Below are 8,704 nucleotides of genomic sequence, written 5' to 3'. Positions count from 1 at the left end.
GAACAATGGACTTATTTTCTTTTTGAAAAACCCACAGATTTCTTCTATTCCACAACCTCCAAAGACAAAAGGCAAATACAGTTTGGTTGGGAATCTCCTGGCTAGATGGATCATTGCATTTCAAATTTTCCAAAATCCATTTTTCAAGATCATTATGTAGGTATTTAAAATTGTCAGTAAACTCAATGTTATTCCAGAACTCAGTAGCTCTAGGGCAGTGGAGGAACATGTGTTCGAGTCAGTCATTTTACAAATGCTTGTTCAAAATCTAGTACTTTCGGATTCGGGACGACTAACGGATTGAGAGATTTTAAACACATATTATATTTTCGTTAATTTGGGTACTAAACTACAAAATATGTGCATAAATTAAAAAATTCAAGCACAAGTTTAGGTTTTGTCAATTCAACCATAAAATGACGTATAATTCAAATCAAAATCGTATTATACCCAACACTAGTAATAAAGCGTGTTTAACATCTTTGAACTTTTCGTAATCTCACTTATTACTGTAATTACAACAATTTCTAATCGGTCAGGTCTAAAACGGGTTCGGTCGGGTTTTGATCCATTACTTTTTGGGTTGTACGGATTCGGATAAAATCGGGTTACGGTCACAAAATCTTGTTCAAGACCCAGTATTTTTCAGTTTAGGTCGATTTTCGGGTCGGGTCGATTTTTGACAGGTCTAATTGATAGATAAACATCGATTTCCTATTAAAGTATTAGAAGATCGATTCTAAATGTCATAATTTTGTCCCTACTTGTGAAGGAGGTGTGATAGACTGCTGGGAGCTAGCGGCTTTTTAAGCCATACCCACCCCATAAAAAAAGTAAAAGAAATTGAAAATGGGTGGGCCACACTTAATTGAATGGGTAAAAGAGTTGTTGACTTGCTATATATTGTTATCGTTTGCATAAATATTGTCAATGTTGTATAAATATTGTCATTGTTGTATTAAAACTTGTCATAACCACCCAAAAAGAATGAAATAAAATGACATAGAAAAAGTAAAGGGACCACTTAAATAAATGGGTAAAAGCATTTTTGTCACCGTTTTTATAGATATTGTCATTGTCATATTAAATACTATCATTATTGCTGATATTTTTGCACTTTGTTTGACTTTTCAACCTATTATGCCAAGTTACCATTTTACCCTTGGTATGGGTCAAAAATCCGCTGGTCACCAGCGGTGTGTCACCCCTCACTTGTGAAGTGTATCGTTATCTGAGATCTGTATTTTGACTTATTTCAGACAAAATAAGTTCATTTAAGTTTAGTTAAGTTCAGCTAGGTTCAGTTAAGTTCGGATAATATAAGTTCATAAATAATAAGTTCTCTTCAGACATTTGTACATACAAATAAGTTTATTTCAGACAAAATAAGTTTTTTTTTTCAAATAAAAAAAGTTCAAATACGATGAGTTAAGTTCGGATAATATAAGTTCAGTCAAAATAAGTCGAATAGAACGGAGCCTAAAATCGCCCACATTTTTAAAATGAAAGTACATTTTTATCCTTATAAACATCAACCGACCCGGCCTCCCATCATTAAACCGATAAAAGCATGATAAATGTGAATTGTTATACCATGTCCTAAGATTAAACAAAATGCCCTAATTTACTATGAACTTCCAGCGTACCCTAACTAGACTCTTTCCCAATTACCTGCCTCTTCACCTCCTTTACTGACTCTCCCCTCACTCTCTCTAGCTTCACTCTCTCTCCTCACTTTCACTGATACTCCGACACCGCCCTTATTACCCACCATCCTCCACCGGCGCTTCCCTTCAAAGTTCCCTTACCTGCTCATGTTCTCTCCTCTTCAAAGATCAAACCATTTCAATTGAAGTCGCTGCTCGTTACCACCACCGCAGACTATATGTCGAAGGGATTTCATTCCACTGGTTCCCACCACCGTCGATTGTGCTTTTTTTCAAACAATGTCGGCCAAGACGCCAAACTAGTGTCCCCTCTTCTTCAAAGGTTTATTTAATTTTTCTTTTGTTTTGTTTTATATATTTCAATACAGATCCTCGATTTCTGAAATTGGATTTCATATGTCGAAGGGTTCTTTCGTAGTTGTTGGAGAGGAATCAAATCTTTGGAGTAAGAGTCAGAAAGGTGTGGTTGTCAAATCCCCAAAGGTATAGTTCTTCCCATGTTTGGTTTGAGTCTGTAAAATTCAGCAATGGTGAAGAATGAGAATGAGACTATAGTTGATCTAGTCTTGCCCAAGGGTAAGATTGTGTTAGATATAGTCTTATCAATGTTTCGACTCAATTATTGTTAAACAGAAAAGTAACCATCTGTATTTTATGAAGAACATGAACAAATTTGTGAAGGGCTAGACTAGGTGTAGTTCAGCCAGTACCATGGTAATGACAAACAGAGAATGAGGAACGTCCATGGGAAAGACAAAAGTAGCTGAGTTTTGCCTCTGGTTTTCCCTAAGTGAAATTCGAATTCACTCAATGGGCTACACTCATTCTTTGTAAGTTTGTCCCATGGGCTACACTAAGACGAAATAAGTCTTTACCCCGTGGGCTACACTAAGACGAAATAAGTCTACCCTATGGGCTACACTAAGACAATTCCAAACTATCCCATGGGCTACACTCACTTAGATGTAGTCTGATGAGCGACATTTATGTCGCTCTTAGCTTAGGATTTTATTCCGTTTTATTGGTATTTTATTGATATTTTTACTTAGTTTTAGTTTTATTTCTACCTTTGCCCAAACGGATGTGTTCTACATTCGGGCTAGCCCCGGGGGCAACGAAATGGTGACTCTCCATACGGTTCCCGACCAAAGTATGTGACCATTTCCGCGCCTACCGAAACTTGGCATTTACTTGACATTCCCGATGTCAAGTATGGAGGCCGTCTGCCAACACACACTTCCCTTAGGCGGAATGTGAATGCTTGTCGCCGGATCCGTCTCTTAGCCAAGTACCTTTTGACACCCAAAGCCGACCACTTGCATCATACAAAAACTTAGACCGGCCTTAGGTTGAGAACTTTGCATGTCACATTCATATTCATGATTAGTGTGACAGCGTGCTACTTGTGCATTGTGTGGGCGTCTTTGCACGCGTGAATGGCTAACCTCGAGTTCTAACTTGCCAAAACCAATTAGCCTCCAACTAGGAAACCAAAACCCTAGGAGCATCATTCAAACCTCATGCATCTAAATCGCCGATTTTAGGGTCTTTAGGAGTGTCACTCCATTTGATTCAAAACCCTTAAACACGCCTCACGCAGAATATCAAAATTCAATCCAACGGCGTCATAATGCCGGATTTTCGAGTCCAAATTCCAAGTTTCAAATTCAAAATTCAATCCAACGGCGTCATAATGCCGGATTTTCGAGTCCAAATTTCAAGTTTCGAAGTCAAAATTCAATCCAACGGCGTCATAATGCCGGATTTTCGAGTCCAAATTCCAAGTTTCGAAGTCAAAATTCAATCCAACGGCGTCATAATGCCGAATTTTCGAGTCCAAATTCCAATTTCAAAGTCAAAATTCAATCCAACGGCGTCATAATGCCGGATTTTCGAGTCCAAATTCCAAGTTTCAAAGTCAAAATTCAATCCAACGGCGTCATAATGCCGGATTTTGGAGTCCAAATTCCAAGTTTCAAATTCAAAATGCAATCCAACGGCGCCATAATAGCGGATTTCCTACTTCAAAACCTCAAGCTTCCAAGTCAAAGTTCAAATCCAACGGCATCATAATGCCGGATTTTCCAGTCCAAATTTCGAGTTTCGAGTTCAAGTTCAAATCTTCTAAACCTCAATTTTCAAGTCCAAATCCAACGGCGCCATAATGCCGGATTTTCCAAACTCAAGTTTCGATTTTCGAGTCAAATTCAACCCAACGACGTCATAATGCCGGATTTCCCAGCCTTCAAGCTTCAAGTTCAAATTCAAACTTTCTAGTCCAAAACTTCAATTTTCAAATGCAACTCAACGGCGCCTTAATGCCGAATTTTCTAGTCCAAATTTCAAACTTCAAAGTCACAAACCACAAATCCAACGGCGTCATGCCGGATTTCCTATTTCAAACATTCAAGTCTTCAAGCATCGAAGTCAAGTCGCCAATTTCGACTCTCAAAACCTCAAAGTTCAAATGCCAAAGTTCATGACCGGCATAATGCCAACTTTTCAACTCCAACTCTCAAACCTCAAATTCCATGTCAATCTTTCGAATTTCAAGTCCTTTGCTCAAAACTTCAATGCCTCAAATCCACGGCGACATAATGCCAGATTTTCCAAAAACGAAGCTTCATGTTCTATATACAAAATGCGTCCTTTTCCATTTCAAAATTCAAACTTCGAGTCAAGTTCAAATTCTACGGGTTGAAACTCCCAAGAAATAATACAAGTTCAAGATTCCATCCAACGAGTTGAAAATCCCCTGAAATAATACAAATTCCAATGGGTTGAAATTCCCTTCAAATACTCCAATTCCAATGGGTTGAGATTCCCCTAAAATATTGACGGGTAGAAAATCCCCTAAAATAATACAAACCCCATTCCAAATATTTCCAACGGGTTGAAAATCCCCTGAAATAATACAAGTTCAAATCCACGGGTTGAAACTCCCCTAAAATAATACAATTCCAATTTTCCAACGGGTTGAAACTTCCCTGAAAGAATACCAATTCCAATTCTCAAGCGGGTTGAAATTCCCTTCAAACACTCCAAGTCCAATGGGCTGAAATCCCCCTGAAATATTGACGGGTTGAAATTCCCTTTAAATAATACAAAATCAATTCCCTTTCAATCGGGTTGAAATTCCCTTCAAATATTCGAAGTCCAATGGGTTGAAATCCCCCTGAAATAGTGACGGGTTGAAATTCCCTTTAAATAATACAAAATTCAATTTCCTAGTACAAGTCCAATTTCCAAATTCTCAAGCGGGTTGAAATCCCCTTCAAATAAGTCCAATGGGCTCTGGTTTTCCCTAAGTGAAATTCGAATTCACTCAATGGGCTACACTCATTCTTTGTAAGTTTGTCCCATGGGCTACACTAAGACGAAATAAGTCTACCCCGTGGGCCACACTAAGACGAAATAAGTCTACCCCATGGGCTACACTAAGACGATTCCAGACTATCCCATGGGCTACACTCACTTAGATGTAGTCTGATGAGCGACATTTATGTCGCTCTTAGCTTAGGATTTTATTCCGTTTTATTGGTATTTTATTGATATTTTTACTTAGTTTTATTGTTTTTGGTTCGTTTATCGCATTTTTGCATTAATCGTAACATTTTCTTGTCTTACGTATATTTTAGTCATTTTTTCTCTAAACGTGCCTTGTATGCTCATTGTCATTGCGTAGGGTCATTTAGAGTATTAACGTGTCAAATAATGTGTCATTATGCTTGTCGACGAGTAATATGTTTTACGATTGTAAAAATGTTAGACGAATTAATAATATGCTTTCCGATTCAATAAACGTGCTTTACGATTTTGTCATGTGCTATACGATTTATTGATTGGCTATACGATATTGTTTGCGTACAACGACGATTTCGCTATGTGTTATGCGACACTTTGCTCGGTGCAGCGACATAACATCGATGTGCAGCGACGTAGCATCATGGCTGCCATACACGAACCTTGACAGCATCAGCTACAACCAAGCAGAACGCCACAACAACAGCGCACCACAACAACACCATATTCACAATGTACGTACTTAGCATACGAACAACTCATTGCACTTGACAACAACTTAGAGTAGAATAGAAGCTTCATAGAAGCTACAACCCATCAGCAATAAACGAGAAGAACGACAGCTCCATAGCAGCCACAACACAGCAACAACGAACAAGAACATGCCACGAACAAAATAGCAGTTTCAAGTCTGTGCGCAAGCACAGACTTGCCTTGTGGGGGCGCACAAATCAGCTAAATTGATGCAGTAAGCCCTGCCTTTTGGTTGCGTGCGCACAGATTCTTCTTGTGCGTGCGTACAGGTGTTCGCAAACTGATATTAAAACAACATCAACGTTTTGTTTGGGGAGTTCTAATTTAGTTTTTGAGTGATAGAATAGGGCAGCGATAGAGAATAGGCAAGATATAGGCTAGATTAGATCAATTAGGAACTAAATTCGTAGCCTAGACTGCCGGCTGTAGTTACTCCGCGGTTGCTAAAAAGGTATGCAAGCTTAAGAAATCCATTTATGGATTGAAGCAAGCATCAAGGAGCTGTAATATACGTTTTGATGAAGCATTCAGTGACTTTGGCTTCGTCAAGAACGCAGACGAGTCTTGTGTATACAAGAAGGTCAGTGGGAGCAAAACTTTTTTTCTAGTATTATATGTCGATGACATATTACTTATCAGAAATGACATTCCTATGTTGAACTCTGTCAAGATTTGGCTTGGGAAATGTTTTTCGATGAAGGATCTAGGAGAAGCACAGTACATACTGGGCATCAAGATCTACAGAGATAGACAGAGATAGATCTAAAAGGATGATTGGACTTAGTCAAAGCACTTATATCAATAAGGTGCTTGAAAGGTTCAAGATGGCAGACTCCAAGAGAGGCTACCTACCCATGTCTCATGGAATGAGTCTAAGCAAGACTTAGTGCCCAAAAACACTGGATGAGCATAGAAGAATGAGTGGTATTCCATATGCATCATTGATTGGTTCAATAATGTATGCTATGATATTTACACGCCCGGATGTTGCCTACGCACTCAGTGCTACGAGCAGATACCAGTCAGACCCAGGAGAGGCGCATTGGACTGCTGCCAAGAATATTCTGAAGAACCTGAAGAGGTACAAAGATGATTTCACTACTACAAAAAAGGGTATAGAGTACTGTTGAAACACACTTTATAGGACGCCTTAGAGGCGTTCTCCAACTCAGCGCGCTATAAAGTTTATAAAACGGGTAAAAAAAGCGTTTTATATACCTAGGCATAAAGTACAGTGATAAGAGATAAACGTCCTCTATTCCCTTTCTAAAATCAGAAAATGAAGAAGGAATATAGAACGGTTAACGTACATAAACGTCTCCTATACTCTATAATAAAGTGCGCCTTCCGTACATAACCGTCCTCTATTCTACCAGTTAAATATTGAGATACAGAACACCTTCCATGCATAGGCGTACTCTATACGCTTCCTAAAATCAATAAAAGGAGAAGAAATATTGAGTTGTTATCATACGTAACCGTTAAATAAACAATAAAATAGGTAACGGTTATTCTTCTTTTATTAAAAAAAATCTAAATACGCGATTATCAAAAATAATTGTGTACATTAATTTATTAATATTACAATATAATTCGAATACATAGCAATAAACAAATATACATACTAACATAAATATACAATGTCAAAAACAGAAAATGAATAAATTGGTGTGCCCAGACTACAACTATTTTTAGTACGTTCTTCGTCTTTTTAATTCGCCAGCAACTGATGGGAAAAACCATTCAAAGTTGTTTAATCAATGGGAGAAATTAACCACCCATGACATAAAAATTCCACCTCATAACACATCCACATCTAGCTTAAACCTGAAATCACAAAAAGTAAATTAGAGGAATTACGAAATTTTGCTCTACTTCAGGTGAAATTACTGATATCATTTTGACTCGTGAAATCAGCAAAAATAATTCTTGCGTAAAGTCATATAACCCCTGCTTACACAATTAAAATCTCTTTGATAAGAATATGTCCAGGCCTTGATAACAATCAATCCAATTTAAATCATACTTAGAAGTAACATTTAATGATTTAATCATACCTCATCTACTTCTTCAACCGGATCATTCACACCTGCATTATACAATGTCCTCTTCCCAGGATCTGACAACACTAAAAACCAATACAAGAGATTTTGAGTTAAAAACTTGCACGATCGTAATGTAACATTTTCAAACACTACACTAATGTGAGAACTGGTAAGTAACAACTAAACTACACAAATGAAAAGTTCTAACATTTAAACCAAAGTACAAATTATATTTTCAAGTACGTTTTATAAAATTAAGATTACAAAGCACTATATCAAAACGTAACAGGCTTACATCAGTGTTAATGGGGGCAGAAGGAAGAAGGGAATCCGAGATACGACGATGGAGCGGCAGTCGTAACGGCGGGAGGCTGTAGATTAATTCGATCAGATATCAATCAAAATCAAGGAGAACATTCAAAGGGAAGACAAATAAAACCTAAATAAATGATAATAATTGGGGAAAAAGAAATGAATCAAATAAACATTAAATCAGAAAAATTAAAATTGGATTACCTTAGATCTTGCTAAAAAGATCAAGCATTCTTGCTAATTACTTCCGGCGGAGTAAGGTTACATATTTCCGGCGGAGTAAGGTACATAAATACACAAGCTACGCACGCCGCTTCTGGTATGTCGATGAGTCTAAAACCATTCTCTCCGCCGTCAGTGCCGCCCTCGGCTGAATTCGAGAGCAACACTCCCATTTTATATGTTTGTATATGCGGATAAAACCAAAATTCGTGAGAAATATCTGGAAATTTAAAGAGCACGAACCATTTTGGGAAGATTAAATCTGCTGAAAATCAAGTACGAGGATTATTGAGATTGAAATTGCAAACGGAGAGTAATTTTTTTTTGTAAACCAGATATGTAAATTATTGTGAAGTGATGAAAGAGATGAGAAGAAAAAGAAAAAAAAATTATAACTGTAAA

Source organism: Spinacia oleracea, chromosome 2, assembly GCF_020520425.1.
Source record: "Spinacia oleracea cultivar Varoflay chromosome 2, BTI_SOV_V1, whole genome shotgun sequence".
NCBI lineage: Eukaryota > Viridiplantae > Streptophyta > Magnoliopsida > Caryophyllales > Amaranthaceae > Spinacia > Spinacia oleracea.
This window is presented reverse-complemented; position numbering follows the sequence as displayed.